Source organism: Heteronotia binoei, chromosome 21 (assembly GCF_032191835.1).
Source record: "Heteronotia binoei isolate CCM8104 ecotype False Entrance Well chromosome 21, APGP_CSIRO_Hbin_v1, whole genome shotgun sequence".
Classification (NCBI taxonomy): Eukaryota; Metazoa; Chordata; class Lepidosauria; order Squamata; family Gekkonidae; genus Heteronotia; species Heteronotia binoei.
Genome location: NC_083243.1, coordinates 137,878,825 through 137,893,095, shown reverse-complemented (window position 1 = coordinate 137,893,095; position 14,271 = coordinate 137,878,825). Strand labels below are relative to the sequence as shown.

Genomic DNA, 14,271 nt, shown 5'->3' with positions numbered 1-14,271 from the left:
CATGTGCTCCAAGCACACCTCTGATGAAGTGTACTTGGAGCACACAAAAGTATATGTTCTGAATAAAACTTTGTTGATCTTAAAGGTGAACTTGACTCCTACTTTGTTCTACCGCTTCAGATTTTGGCGAAATTTATTTTTGCCCACACTCAGTAACCCCGCAACACAGACCAACATGGCTGCCCACTTGGATCTATCCACCTTGTGATAGCCAGTGTTGGATATACTGGTCATAGGGGAGTCTAGTAGCAATTTTTTTTGTGCTTTCCTCAGATTGGAAGGGAGGCAGGACATTTTTTACCTGTGCCGTAGGGATTGGTTAGTCTCTAACTAGGAATGTCAGGAACAGCACTGCTTGCTAGGGCATTGGTAGAGGTAAATTGGCAAGCGTGACATCTGTGAATGAAGGGCATTTTTCCCTACTCAACTGATTGCACCCATATGTTTAGAAAAGGAGATCTAAGAAGAGAACATAAGAAGAGCCCTGCTGGATCAGACTAATGGTCCATCTAGTACAGCATCCTGTCTCACATAGTGGACAACCATTTCCTCTGGATGACCAACAACAGAGCATAGAGTCTGAGACCTTCTCTTGTTGCTGTCTCCTGTTCTGGCACTGAGAGTCATAGTTTGACTGCCCCTAAACATGGAAGTTCCCCTTAATTGCATCAGCCTCTGACAGACCTATCCTCCATGAATTTGTCTAATCCCGTTTTAAAGCTGTCTATGTTGTCCTCATTACATCTCTTGGAAGTGAATTCCACATTTTAATGTAAAGTTATTATTTCCTTTTTTCTGTCTGGAATTTACTTCCCATCAGATTCATTGGATGCCCTTGAGTTTTAGCATTTTGGAGAGGGAGAAAATTTTCTCTTTGTCAGGTGTCTCTACCCCATGCATAATTTTTATAGATCTCTATTATGTCCCCGTCATCTCTTTTCTAAACTGAAAAGTCCCAGATTCTTCAGCCTTTCCTCATAGCAAAGGTGTTCCAACCCTCTAATCATCTTGGTTGCCCTCTTCTGTACATTTTTCAGCTCTGTTATGTCCTTTTTTAGATATAGTGACCTGCACACAGTATTCCAAATAAGGCCTCACCACAGACCAATACAGGGATATTATAATACCAGCTGTTTTATTTTCAATCCTTTTCCTAATAATCCCTAATGCAGAGTTTACCCTTTTCACTCCTGCAGCACACTGGGTTGACATTTTCATTGTGCTCTCCACTACAACCCTGAGAATTTTTCCCTTTTAGTCTCAGTAAGTTCAAACCTGTTACCTATACTTGAAGTCAAGTTTTTTTTTTTTGCCTCGGTGCACATCACCTTAAGCATACCAACATTGAACTTCATTTCCCAGATTGTCACTCACTCACCGAATTTGTGGGACTCCTGCTGTAGCTCTTCACTTTCATCTTTGGTTTTCACCTTTCTGAATAATTTTGTGTCATTTGAAAAGTTGGCCACTACATTACTTACTCCTAGTTCCAGATGGTTTATGAACAAGTACCAGTCCCAATACTGATTCATGTATGACTCCACTGGGGAGGGACGGTGGCTCAGTGGTAGAGCATCTGCTTGGAATGCAGAAGGTCCCAGGTTCAATCCCTGGCATCTCCAAAAAAGGGTCCAGGCAAATAGGTGTGAAAACCCTCAGCTTGAGACCCTGGAGAGCCGCTGCCAGTCTGAGAAGACAATACTGACTTTGATGGACCAAGGGTCTGATTCAGTATAAGGTAGCTTCATATGTTCATATGTTCACTGCTTAACTCCCTTCATTGAGACAACTGTCCATTTATTCCTACTTTTTGCTTCCTGTCATCAGGGCTTGCCCTGCCACTAGGCAAACTAGGTGATTGCTTGGGGTGCTGGCCTTCTTGGGGTGATGAATTGGGCACCCCCATGTGACTCGGTGACATTATCAGTGCAGGGGATGGGATGCCAGAAGTTAGCCTTGCTAGGGTGCCAGACAGTCTAGGGCCAGCCCTGACTGTTGTTCAACCATTTCTGAATATGTAAGAGAACCCATCCTCTTATCCCATGACTGCTAAATTGACTCAGGAGTTTTTGGTGAGGTACCTTGTCAAAATCCTTTTGAAAGTCCAAGTACACAGTGTACCATTGCCTATATGCTTGTTCACTTTTTTAAAGTACAAAAGGTTGATTAGGCAGGACTTCGCTTTGCAGAAGCCATGCTGATTTTCCCTCAGCAGGCTTTGTTCCCCTATCTACCTAATAATTCTGTCTTTGATTACAGTTTCTACTAATTTCCCTGGGACAGATGTTAGGTTGACTGACTTGTAATTTTCTGGTTCCCCTCTGGACCCATTTGCTACTCTACAATCTTCTGGTACAGAATCTGAATTTAGTGATAGGTTACATATATTGGTTGGTAGACAATCTCATATTTGCATTCCTTAAGGTTTCTTAAAGTATCAGGACCTGGAGACCTATCAGCTTTTAATTTCCCCAATAGGACAAGAACTTCATTTCTTGTCATCTCAATTTGATTCAGTTCTGCAGACCCTCATCCTGAAAATTGTTTGACTTGATGATTTTAGCAACCTGCTCCTTAAATTCTCTTTATGCCTGTCTTATTATTGACTTACATTTCTTTTGCCAGATACTGTGGTCTCTTCTTTTCAATTCATTGGGACAAATCTTCCACTATTAGAAGAAGTATCTTTGCTTTTTACAGCTTCCTTAACTTGCATTGTTAACTACGCAAACATTCTTTTAGACTTGGCACTGCCTTTCTTAATCTGTGGAATGCATTCTATCTGAGCTTTAATAAGTATGGTTTGAAATAGCTTCCAAGAAACCTATGGAGATTTGAGTCTCTTGTGTTTCCCTTTAAGCTTCCTCTGAACTATTCCTCTCTTTTTTGTGAAGTTTTCTGTTGATCTTGTGCTGATCAGCTGAACCATTAACTGTTGAATGGCACGCAGAGTACCTCACAATACATCTAGACAGGATTTAGGGCTTCCAGCTCTGGGTTGGGGAATTCCTGGGGATTTGGACACAGGAGGGCTGGACTTGGGGAGGGACCTCAGTGGGGCTATAGTGCCATACAGTCTACCCTTCAAAGCAATCCTTTTCTCTAGGGCAAGGGTGGCCAAACTGTGGGTCTTTTGCACATTTTATGTGGCTCTCAAAACCTCCACTACCCTGTTGACTAGCTCAGAGAAGGCATTTCTCCCTGTAAATCACTTCTCCAAGTCAAGCCAGCTGGTGGCTTGGAGAATGCATTTAAAATAAAAGTTGCTTTTCCAATGTCACCATTGCACTGCCGCTTTCATCTGCCCAGGTCTGTGCACAGACCCAGGCAGGTGAAAGTAGGGGGTAGCACCTGTGCTACTTGAAGGCTTGAAGCGGTGTGCAGGTCACTGCTGCACTGCCACTTCTGCCTGCCCAGGTCTGCGCACAGCGGCGTCACTAGGGTGGGGCCAAGGGGGCCATCGGCCCTCCCCCAGAGCATTCTCATTGGCCCCAGGCACTGACCCATGACCCCCCCCAACAGGAAGGGGCTGGCCCTGGGACTAGAACGCTGCTGCTGTGTGGGCTGGCTGGGATTCTGAAACCAGGGCCGCGCTGCCGTCTCTACCACAAGGGGATCAGCATTCTGTTCAGCGGGGGTGAGTGGGCGGGCTGGCTGAGCTTCCCAGCTCACGCTGCCGCCGAGTTGCTTGCTTTCTGTGCATGGGGGGGGGGGCTGGGCTTCCAAAACTCCAATGGTGCCTCTGCTGAGTGAGTCCTGCCTGTTTTCTGTGTGCCTGGGGGGTGGGGGGGGGGCGGAGGGGCTTCCCAAATCGGTGCCGTGTTGCTGAGTTGCTTGCTTTCTGTGCATGGGGGGTGGGCTTCCAAAACTCCAACGGGGTTGGATTACGGGGGCTGGTCACGTGACCAGAAGGGGCTGGTCATGTGACCAGAGGGTGGATGAGGGAGGGGCCATGTGAAGTGGGCGGGGTTGTGTGCAGAGGGGGTGACGCAGCCCTCCAAAAGGGGTGATGCCCAATGGGGGGGTGACTTGAATCAGTTACACCCCAGGGTGCAACCCACCCTAGTGACGCCTCTGTCTGTGCACAGATTTGGTCAGGCAAAAGCTGAGGGGCAGCACCTGCATTGCTCAGAGCCTTTCTTCCTTGCAAGACAGCATGCACGTCACTGCCACACTGCCACTTTCACCTCCCTGGGTCTGTGCACAGACCTGGCAGGTGAAAGTGGCCTGTGCCACTCAGATTCTTCCTTCCCTTGTAAGGAAGGAAGGCTCAGAGCAGTGCACTTGTCACTGTCACTGTCGTGCTGCTGCTTTCACTTGCCTTGGTCTGTGCATAGACCCAGATGAAAGTGGAGGGACTGCACCTGCACCACTCAGAGTCTTCTTTTCCTTGGAAAGGAAAGCTTGGAGCAGTGCAGCACTTGCACCGCTTGCCACCTGCAAGTCTCAGAGTGGTGCACATGTCAGGGTTGAGCTGGTGCATTGGGGAGGGGGCACTCAGCAGCGCCCTTGTAGGTCAGGTGGTGCCCTAGGTTTTCTCTTTGGGTTTCTCCGACACACTGGCCCTGAGCTCATGCATTGGTGTCTGGTGTTTTCATTCCAGCTGTAAGTGGCAGTGGGGTTTGATTTTGTGTTAAGGCCATGTAAAATAACCAAATAGAATATTTTATGATATGTGTATTTTATAACATGGATTTTTAATATATGAAAATTATTTCAACAAAGTAGCACTAATTTCATCAATATTTTTAGAAGGTAAATATCAGGCCCTGAGTGTGTGTCTGTGTGTGTGTAGGGAAGGGGAATGGAGATTTTCATCCCTAAAGACTCCAGAATTTGTTCATAAGACTTGCATGTTTGAAGATGCCACAACTTTTCCAAAAAGACTAAATAGCCAAACCTTGTATTACTTATGAGGTGGATTATTTGGAATGGACTGTATTGTGAACCCCTTCTAGGGACCAAGTAGACAGCATCCAGTGTAAACTGACTTGTCCTCTTGAACACAAAATGTATTATTCAAATTATTTATTATTCAATCTGAGCTTGTATAAATGTGACCTGATTTATGTGCTTTTCAAAAAAGATCATGTGATGTGGATCTCTGGTTATCAGGCACTCTTACAGAAGACTGGACTCATGCTGAAACTATATGGCAGACAGGAGGTGCTTGTTCTAGGGTGATTCCACATTAGCCTTTGCTCCAGCTCCGACGCTGTGTTTCCCCGGTGCAGATGTTGGTTTCCGCACACTTTGACCCGGAGCGGCAGTTTGACCCGCCTCCGGAGCGGTGCTGCCCTGGATTAAGGAGATTGGCAAAATACCAGATCTTTTTTTTGCTGCGGTTCCAAGGCTCAGAATTTTCTGTGTGGAACTCGAACCAGTGAGCTGTCAAACTTCTTGCATCAGTAGAACACACCCACAGAACTCCACGCCCATGATTCCGCCCAGTTATTTCGTAATACTTCCGCAATTTTACTCCCTTTGAAAATTATGCAATATTTTCCTGAAATGGATTATTTTTAAAAAAAAAACAACAACTTGTTTCACGTCATAACGCGAAAACAATATAACGATGTAACGCTTTTTTCATTTTCCAAATGCATCACTTACTTGCACCCGCCCCCTTCTTTACTATATTCCACGTGAATTTGATAATGTGCCATTGCATTGTGATTACGTTCTTCCCCCCTCCGAAAAAAAATCAATCCTGACTGCTATATTTTTTTCCAAATAAGATCATTGCAATGCAACTAAATAAAAAGCGGTGTTGCATGAACATGCGTGATTGCCACCTTTATCGATCCCCCCCCCCCATGGCCTCAAATGGGAGTGGAAATTTGATTATGTTTACAGCTTTATATTTTTGATAGGTTGGGGAAACTTTCTCCCTTAACCCCTCTGCATATTTCTCCCCCCCCCCGTTCACGCATCTGTTTGTAATTTGTTATAGGTTTTAACGGAAAACTATGTGCTTAACATTCAGCGTGTGTGGATAAAAACGGTGGATCACTGACTCAGATTTCATGGTGCTTAACCTGCCAATGGCAGGGCGAAAGGAAAACACGTGACTTTGCCAGTATTATGCCTCTGGCATTACGTTGTAATGCAAACAAAGACGTTACATTGTAACGCAAACATGCATGTGTGTAAAAAAAAAAAGGAAACTTATGAGGGAGGGGGAACTCCAGGAGCAGCGGTAATGCGGAATCAGAAAACATGGAACAGATTGGGAATTGAATCCAGGGGAAATCCTCTAATGCAGAATTGGGAAATCTGGCCCGCATGGAACAACTCCGGAGCGAAAGGAGGGCAAACGCCAAATGCAGAATCAGCCCTAATCTTCCATCATGCTACTATGATGCTAGCACTGGCCGAATGTCTGAGTTGTGGCTGTGGTTACTTCTGGTGCATTGCTATTTTTTAAAATGAGATTTCCTTCTCCACTCCTTGAAGCTTACTAATTGGGTGCTGGTAGAAGAGAAGACAGTATTGTACTGGGCCTTTTTGGAAGAGTTGCTGAAGACTGCAAAGTCAACAGTGCAATATTTCTGTTGTCAGCCTTCAAGTGTTAAGAAGATTCTTGCTTAGTTCCTACTGAGTAGTAAATGGCATGCATCAGTTAAGGTACAAATTGTTCTGTCCCCAGGAAACTGAAGGTAGGATGCTAAATATCATTCAGGTGAACTGTAATTGCTTTGTTTCACACAACACTGCAAAACACTGCAGGAAGTATTGAAAGCCAAGTGATGAAGGCCTTAAATGGATTTTCATGCAGAGTGAAGAATGACAGGTAGCAAGAACATCATCTCCTAAGGATCTTAAGAGCATTCCAGTTTACTGGTAAAGTCTCTTTATCCCATAGTAAAGCTACTGTTTTCTAAGCAGGAAACTGGTGAAAGTATACATTTCCCCTTTGCAGCGATTAAAGTTGAAATGTGATGGCATTTTCTGAGTGCTTATCAAGGGGCAAGGAAATTAAACAAACATAAAGTTAACTGTTTCTGAATGCTCTGCAATTGTACAATGTAGCAATGTAGCATTTAGTTTCCTACAATAAGGTATAGACAGACAAACAGATAGACAGACATACAGATAGACAGACCAGGGCTCCTGTGTATTGGACAATGGCATCCTACGATCTGAATATTCTTGGTGTAGCTACATTTTCTCTCCATAGTTTCTAAGATTGAGGTCTGGCATTGAAATGAAAATCAGGTCCTGGTACAAATAAATCTCTCTCTGGGAGTTGCCATATATTATGCAATGGATCAAGGAAGGAGAGGGGATAGAATATCAAGGTTTGGACAAAGTAGGGACTAGGATTGTATAAATGAGGCACAGTATGATGAGGGGATTATAAAAAGCCTTGACTGGTATACTTTGGGGAAGGAATAGAAGCAGGCCCGTAGCTACGGTGGGGCCCAGGAGGCACCAAACCCCACTAATCTTCGCACTGCTTTACCTTTCTGGCCCCTCCACTGCTTGCCTGCTGCCTTCCTTGCTCTCCCATAGCCTTTCTCACCTGCCCGCTGCCTTTCTCACCCGCCCATCACCTTCCTTGGCTGCCCACTGCCTTCCTCACCTGCCTTTTTCAGTTGCCCACCGCCTTCCTTTCTCACTTACCTCCCTGCCTTCCTTGGTTGCCCACCCCCCTGCCTTCCTTGGTTGTCCATCTCTTTCCTTGGCTGCCTGCTGTCTTCCTTGCCCACCCACCGCCTTCCTTGCTCATCTGCCGCCTTTCTCATCCACCTGCCTCCTTTCTCAGTTACCTGCCGCCTTCCTCACCTGCCTTCCTCACTTGCCTACCACCTTTCTCACTCGCCCACTCCATGGGCCCCCCCTGATATCCAGGAAGACACCCCTGTACTTATTCCTAAGCCATGCACCCCTGGAATGTGATATTGCAATGTAAATTAATATGACATAGCAATGCCTATTTGAATTGGAATGGTCTCTCTTGCACATAAGGGAGAAAAATCCAATTCCTTCTTGGCCCAAGGCAGGCTGTAGTGTGATTCTGGTTCACAAGCCAGATAAACATGGTGGCCAGCTGAAAGGTTAAGAAGCATCCACCTTTCTGCTCCTGGGAATGAAGAATTCCAGGCCCAGAGAAGGACATATGTGGGCAAAGCTGTAGAAATTCCTTCACTTATTTGGCAACCTTTTAAGTTCTGTTATCAAAACATAAAAAAGTTGACCAGGGACCCCGCAACACAAATAAATGGCTTATATATATATATATATGTTCTGGTATTCTTCAGGGCAAGACAGCAGAAACACAAAGGTTATAGGTTAAGTGCTCATCTTGTTGTGAATGTGTGGTATAACTGCAAACTGATCTCACAATTTTGACTTTTAACAAAGTTTCTGTTTTTCTTTAATTAATTGCTAAGGCCATCAAAGTCAACCAGTCTCCTGAATACCTGATGGATGCCTATCAATGTCTGACACTAAGGGAGAAATCTATCACTTTTGGAGAGCTTCAAAGGAATCAGGTTTGAGAAAAACAGGGCCATAAAATGTCATGTGGCCAGTGTAATTAAAATTCCTATGTTGGGGTATGGATCTATGATATGAATGATCTCTGATTGGATATTCCACATATGACATTCTGATTTTCCATTGGTGTGACACTCTGCCCCCTCATTGGGTAATTGAATCGCTTGATGTGACGTAATTTACTCTAGAAAACAGGCAACCCCACCTGTCAGGTTAGGAGGAGAAGGAAAAAAGAGAGGAGCAACAGAAGAAAAGGAAAGCCATCCCTCCTACCCTCACCCCCCCTTCTTCTCAAGAGAAATCTCCCTCCAGAGGCCTTGCATTTCCTCTGACTGAGCCTACCCTGCAAGATCTAGGTATTGTATCACCTTCCCCCATCCATGCTTAATCAGCTAACCTCTTGTATTCCTCTTGTATGCTTGAAATTGTTTGATTGAGATGTAACTGTTTGAAAACCTATGCCATAATAAAATCCATTATTAACCAAAGGCTTTTCAGTGGTCTATCTCCGTAGACATAGACAGAGATCCTGTTCACCTCACCTCTCATAGGCCTACCATTTTGAGCTAAGAAATATTAATATTCCCCAATAAAGTTATTTGAGGTGTAACACCCCACTTAAATTTTTATCCCCTGGGTCCTTCCATCTAAAATTGTCTGACTATGGGCCTGGATAGAAGTGCTGATATGCCACCTATTTTGGGTGCAGGAATGCTTAAGTTCAGCTCCTGATATCTCCAGTTAAAAGTTCTCACGTAGTAGAAGTTGAATTCCTGTAGAAGTGCTGCCTGTTCAAGTAGACAGTACTGAGCTACATGGATAAACACGGTGTGTGACAGATTCCTATACTCATATGGATGTTTCCACACACACAAATATACATTACATGAGGGTAATACAACAAGATTCATCATACTCATGTCAGACTACACCAGGGGTGTCAAACCTGCGGCCTGCAGGCTGGATCCGGCCCGCAAAGGGTTCCAATCAGGCCCTCCAGCAACTGGCTGTTGTCTGCTTCATTCTCCCTTCCCTGCTGTGTTCAGTCACCATTTTGTATTTCTCCCCAGCGATCAGCCTGCCAGCAAAGCAGCCTTTATTTGCTCCTTCTCTCCCCCCCTCCCTTTTCCCAAAGGGAGGAGGAGAGAGGAGGAGCCTTAGCCAATGAAAGAACCTGGCTTTATAGCTCTGCTGGGTGATTAAGTTTGCCAGACTCAACTAATCACCCTGCAGAGCTACTGAGCCCAGTCTCTCTTCCTTTCTGGCTGAGGCTCCTCCCTCTCCTTGTGCCATGGGGGAAGGAAGGAAAGAGCTCCAGCTTCCTTTGCCCAGCCCTCACCATCGTAAGAAATACAAACAGCACTTTTAAGACCAGCAATATTTTATTGAAGGTATGAGCTTCTTGTCTTGCTACAGAGAAAGAGGGAGGGAGATTTGTTGGGCTTGTTATGGGTGCAGCTGGGTTCCCCTCATCTTTTTCATTGTATTCATGCCCTCCAGGATTTCTCAATAGGAAAGTATGTGAACTATTTAGAAGAGAAATAATAAGCTAGCATTAGGCTGAGTGTGTGTGTCTAGCCCAGGTTTACCCAGGAAATTTCCATTGCTTTTTCTTAAGTAAAAAAAAACCTGTGTTTGTCTGCACCCCCTTTATACAGTTTATATGTCCGCTACCTGGCATTACATTTTATGACACACATGGCCTGGCCCGACAAGGTCTCATTTATATCAAATCCGGCCCTTATAACAAATGAGTTCGACACCCCTGGACTACACAATAGCTCTTGTCCAATAGTTTTCTTATTTTAAACAAAACTATTTTTGGAAACATTCTGCTTGTGATATAAAAATATAAAAAGTAAATATGTTAAGTATAGATTTAACAATGCAAAACTCCATTAAGGCACAGTAAAATTCATAAAGCATAGTTTAAATGTTTAAAAATTACAAAAATCAAACTACATTAGTTGTTATTAATGATACTAAAATATCAGTGTTTTAAGGTAAATAAAAATAATTAAGGAGAACATTTTGCTAACTTTAATTTAATTTAATTTAATTTTAGATTACTTAACTTTAGATTACTTAAGTGATCTGGTACTTGTGCAACTAACAGAAACACATTCAAGGTCTTTTGTTTTCATAATAAAGATGTCTTTATTCCAAAATAATAATGTATTAGCCAGACAACTACATACAAAACATCTACACAAGACTTTGGTAAGAAATTTATCCATGACAGCTTTCTCAGAAATCCCATAGGAAACCAAAAACAACAACAAAGGAAATCTAAAAACAAACAGGATTTTTTTTTTGTTTTAAAAAATCAACTGGCTTTTATTAAATTCCGTTGTACATGTAAGTCCCCAAATATTTTTGTTTCATTGCTTGTAAAGATTCTACAGATTATGTAAGAAGAGAAAATAACAGAACACTAATACATGAAAAGTGAGATTTATAAAAATCCTAGAGCTTATCCCTGTGCTTTCAGCTCTAGAATATGGCAGGTGACCAACATGTATTATATAGGAAACAAGCTTGGTTTATTTTTAACTGATGCCTAGCAAATAATATACTATTAGATTTAAAGTAACACTGCAGTAATTTTATGCATTCCATATAGCATTGAGGTTTATTTCCTTTTAAGTCAAAGGCTACAGTTAGTTTTAATTTAATTTTAATCAGTGGTACAAGGTTGTCTTGAGTAAAGTCATATTGAAAGTGATTTGGGCCCTACTATGGGTCCTTTTAAAAATAAAAATTAGCATGCTTAAATGCTTTTTAACCTGTATTTTTAGAAGAAATTCAGCAACATGAACTGGAAACATTGTGTTCTTACCTGATATAAGTCACGAGACCAACTGAATTTGCATGGAAGGCCAATACTATTTTAAGCTGTTTTATAAGAATCCTTGGAGATCAGCTGGTCAACCAACCAACCAACCATAATATCACTAGATATTAGAGAAATTATTGACAACTACATTGAGCAATTATCTATGTCAGTCAAATAGGAAAAGCAGTGAAAAGTGAACAGTTGATATCACACAATTCTATTTTAGTTCAGTAGAGCCAGCCCTCTTCCCAAGACAATCACTAATATTTAATACAAGAACAGCATAAAGGAATGAAGCACTTTTTTCTCACATTGACTCATAGGTGTGCTAGTTCCTTTATGATATTTCTGTTCAGTACTTTCCAACACCACACAGCAGACCCGTAGTCAGAAAACTTTGGATGGAAGAGCCCAGGAGATTAAAAATTTGTTGTGCGTGTGGGGGGCGTGCTATGGGGCTTGGCTGCTTCTTCCTTCCAGCAGTCAGCCCACTCAGCCTCAGTTCTCTCTCTCTCTCCCCCTCCTACTCCAGGCCAAGGCCTGGCTGGCTTGGGAGGCACAGCAGGGGCACCCAGAGAGGTCAGGAGGAGAACCCCACAGCCCAGAGGTGACTGTTGGAAAGGTGCCCTGGAGCAAGGGTGAAATCGGGGTTGGGGAGGTGTGGGAAAGGGCCCTAACTGGCCTGCGGGGGCCAGAGAGATGAGCACCCTGGTCTCTTGGAGTCACACCCAGCCTCTCCATCAGGTGCCCACTGGAGGCCAAGACCTGTCCATCACCAATGGTGGCCTTCAATGAGGGAGTGGCAGTTCTTGGTGGGCAGAGATAGAGAGTGGGGGCAAAGTATGGCCATCCCTGGGGAGGCAGTGTGTTGGCTGCCCGGCTGGGGGTGAGCAGCAGAGCAGCAGTGGCGGCAGAAGGATGTGCCCGGCTTGGCCTCCTGCCCCCCACCCAGGGCGCCTTCTCCCTGGGGTCACCCTGTAGCACTGCTCCAGTGCTGAGTACTGGAGGGAAGAGGATGAGGCCAGTCTGGGGTGTGGCAGTAGCACCGAGAAAGCAGGCCCCAGAGCATGGTGGGGTGCCAGAATGCAGGAGGCTCGCTGCTGCTGCTGAGCCCGCAGGGCATTGCCAAGACAAACAGGGGTGGGGTGAATCCATGAGTGAGTCTCTTCCCAGCTTGTTTCTGGCTGGATTGGACTACTGGCCTTCAAAGGCAAGGCTGCTCCTTCCTCCCCCCTTCTCTCTCCCTCCTAATGGAGGGGCCCTACAGAGGGAAGTGGGGTTTCAATAGAATGGCCTGCCCCACCCCCTAATGGCTATGAGCCTGTCACACGGTTCTGGCCCTTGGTATTCCATTGCTTTTGGCCTATTCACACTGGAATCCCTCAAAGCAGTGCTACACTAGAAAATATATTTCCACAGATATGACCTAACTGTGATAAACATATGTCCTTGATAAGCCAGCCTGAGTTTGTGCATGAAAACTGGGCTGGGAAAGCCTATCAGAAGAAAGAAAGTTGGTGAGAATTAGGGAGGCTAGTTGCAGATTGTAAATTTATTATTTATTTTGTTCCACTTATATCCTACCCTCCTCGCCAGGCTCAGGGCAGCTCACACAGACATGCGCATAGTGTGTATGATCAATAACATAGTTTGTATGACCGGTAAAACAAAATAGCTTTCCTCATATAGAGGATGATCTTGAGAAGGCCCATAGCTATTGTGGAGCCCCTGCAGTCCTGGTCCTCTGACTTCTTGCCAAGGTCTCCCAACTTCCCATTCAGTCCAGGCCCTTGAGACTAGCTGTTACTTGAGCCATGGTGCTTGGTTGCTACAGTTCTGGGGGCTACTATGGGTGGGTAAGCAGGGGTGATGAGTTACAGATGCAGACCAATGTGAGGACTTGACAGGAGAAAAAGTGGGGTGCAGCCTCTTGGCACCCCCCATCCTTAATCCAGCATTGCTTGCAATGTGACTGCAGCATTAATGGATTAATTCTATGCATTCTGGAAACTTTCGTGCCCTGAGGAGGATTGCAAAGTGAGCAGAACAGCAGCGGTGGAGGACAGGGGAAGGAACTGTCACTGGCTATTCTACTTCTTGCTGCAGCCAGTGCTCCAGTGTCCAGGCAGCCAGAGCAGAACCACAGCTGCCACTTTTGTGGGGAAGCTGCTGCCACACCGGGAAAGGCACCACAGCAGGAAGGAGCATGAGGGGCAAGCACAGCTCCTTCTCTTCCCCCCTCCTATCTGCTCTTCTCCCTCCTCATTCTCTCCTCACTCACTTCTCCCCACCCAACAGGCACCAAAAACCCATCTCATTTTCTTCTCTCCCCCCCCCCCCCCGCTTCCCCTCATCTTTTTTTCTTCCCCTTAGAAATACAGAGGTGCACCCACACCCACAGGCTCTCTTTCTCTCACACCTCTTCACTTCTCTCCCCCTTTGCAGGATCTCAGCATTAAAACCAATCCCGCTTAGCCAGTCTGTTTCTTACAGTGCCTTTAAGGTCTGTATTAGAAAGGCAGCAGGGAGGGTTGTATTTGGAAAATACATCTTGCAGTCTTGTAGTTCTTCTGCACTGATACTAAAGGGGGGATCTTTTCCATGACTTTTCATCCAAGGAGAAGGAAAACAGGATCCCCATAAACAAAATACTCCCTACCTCCTCGGCTCCTTTCTTCCTGTTGACCAGGACTGCATCCCAACTAATTGACATGCTCCCTGACCTAAAAAATCCTGGCTATGCCCCTGGTCGAGTTCAATGTGACAAACCCATAATTTAAACAAAAGTTCACAGGATCAATATAGTTCCATTTCTGTTTCTCTCATAGCTGAAGTCTTTTGGTCGGCTGTGGTCCATGGTTGAGGTGCCCAAAGATTCTCCTTACTGAGGATACAATTTATTCTAGGGCCAATCCTTATTGTTCTGATGGACA

At 44.7% G+C, this 14,271-nt stretch overlaps 1 non-coding gene across 1 annotated transcript; it reads left to right on the top strand.

Annotated features, from left to right (window-relative positions):
* Positions 1-1,555: 1,555 nt before the first annotated feature.
* On the top strand, positions 1,556-1,622 carry TRNAS-GGA (transfer RNA serine (anticodon GGA)). Its single transcript has one exon. It is a non-coding gene; the product is annotated as a tRNA-Ser (tRNA).
* Positions 1,623-14,271: the final 12,649 nt, after the last annotated feature.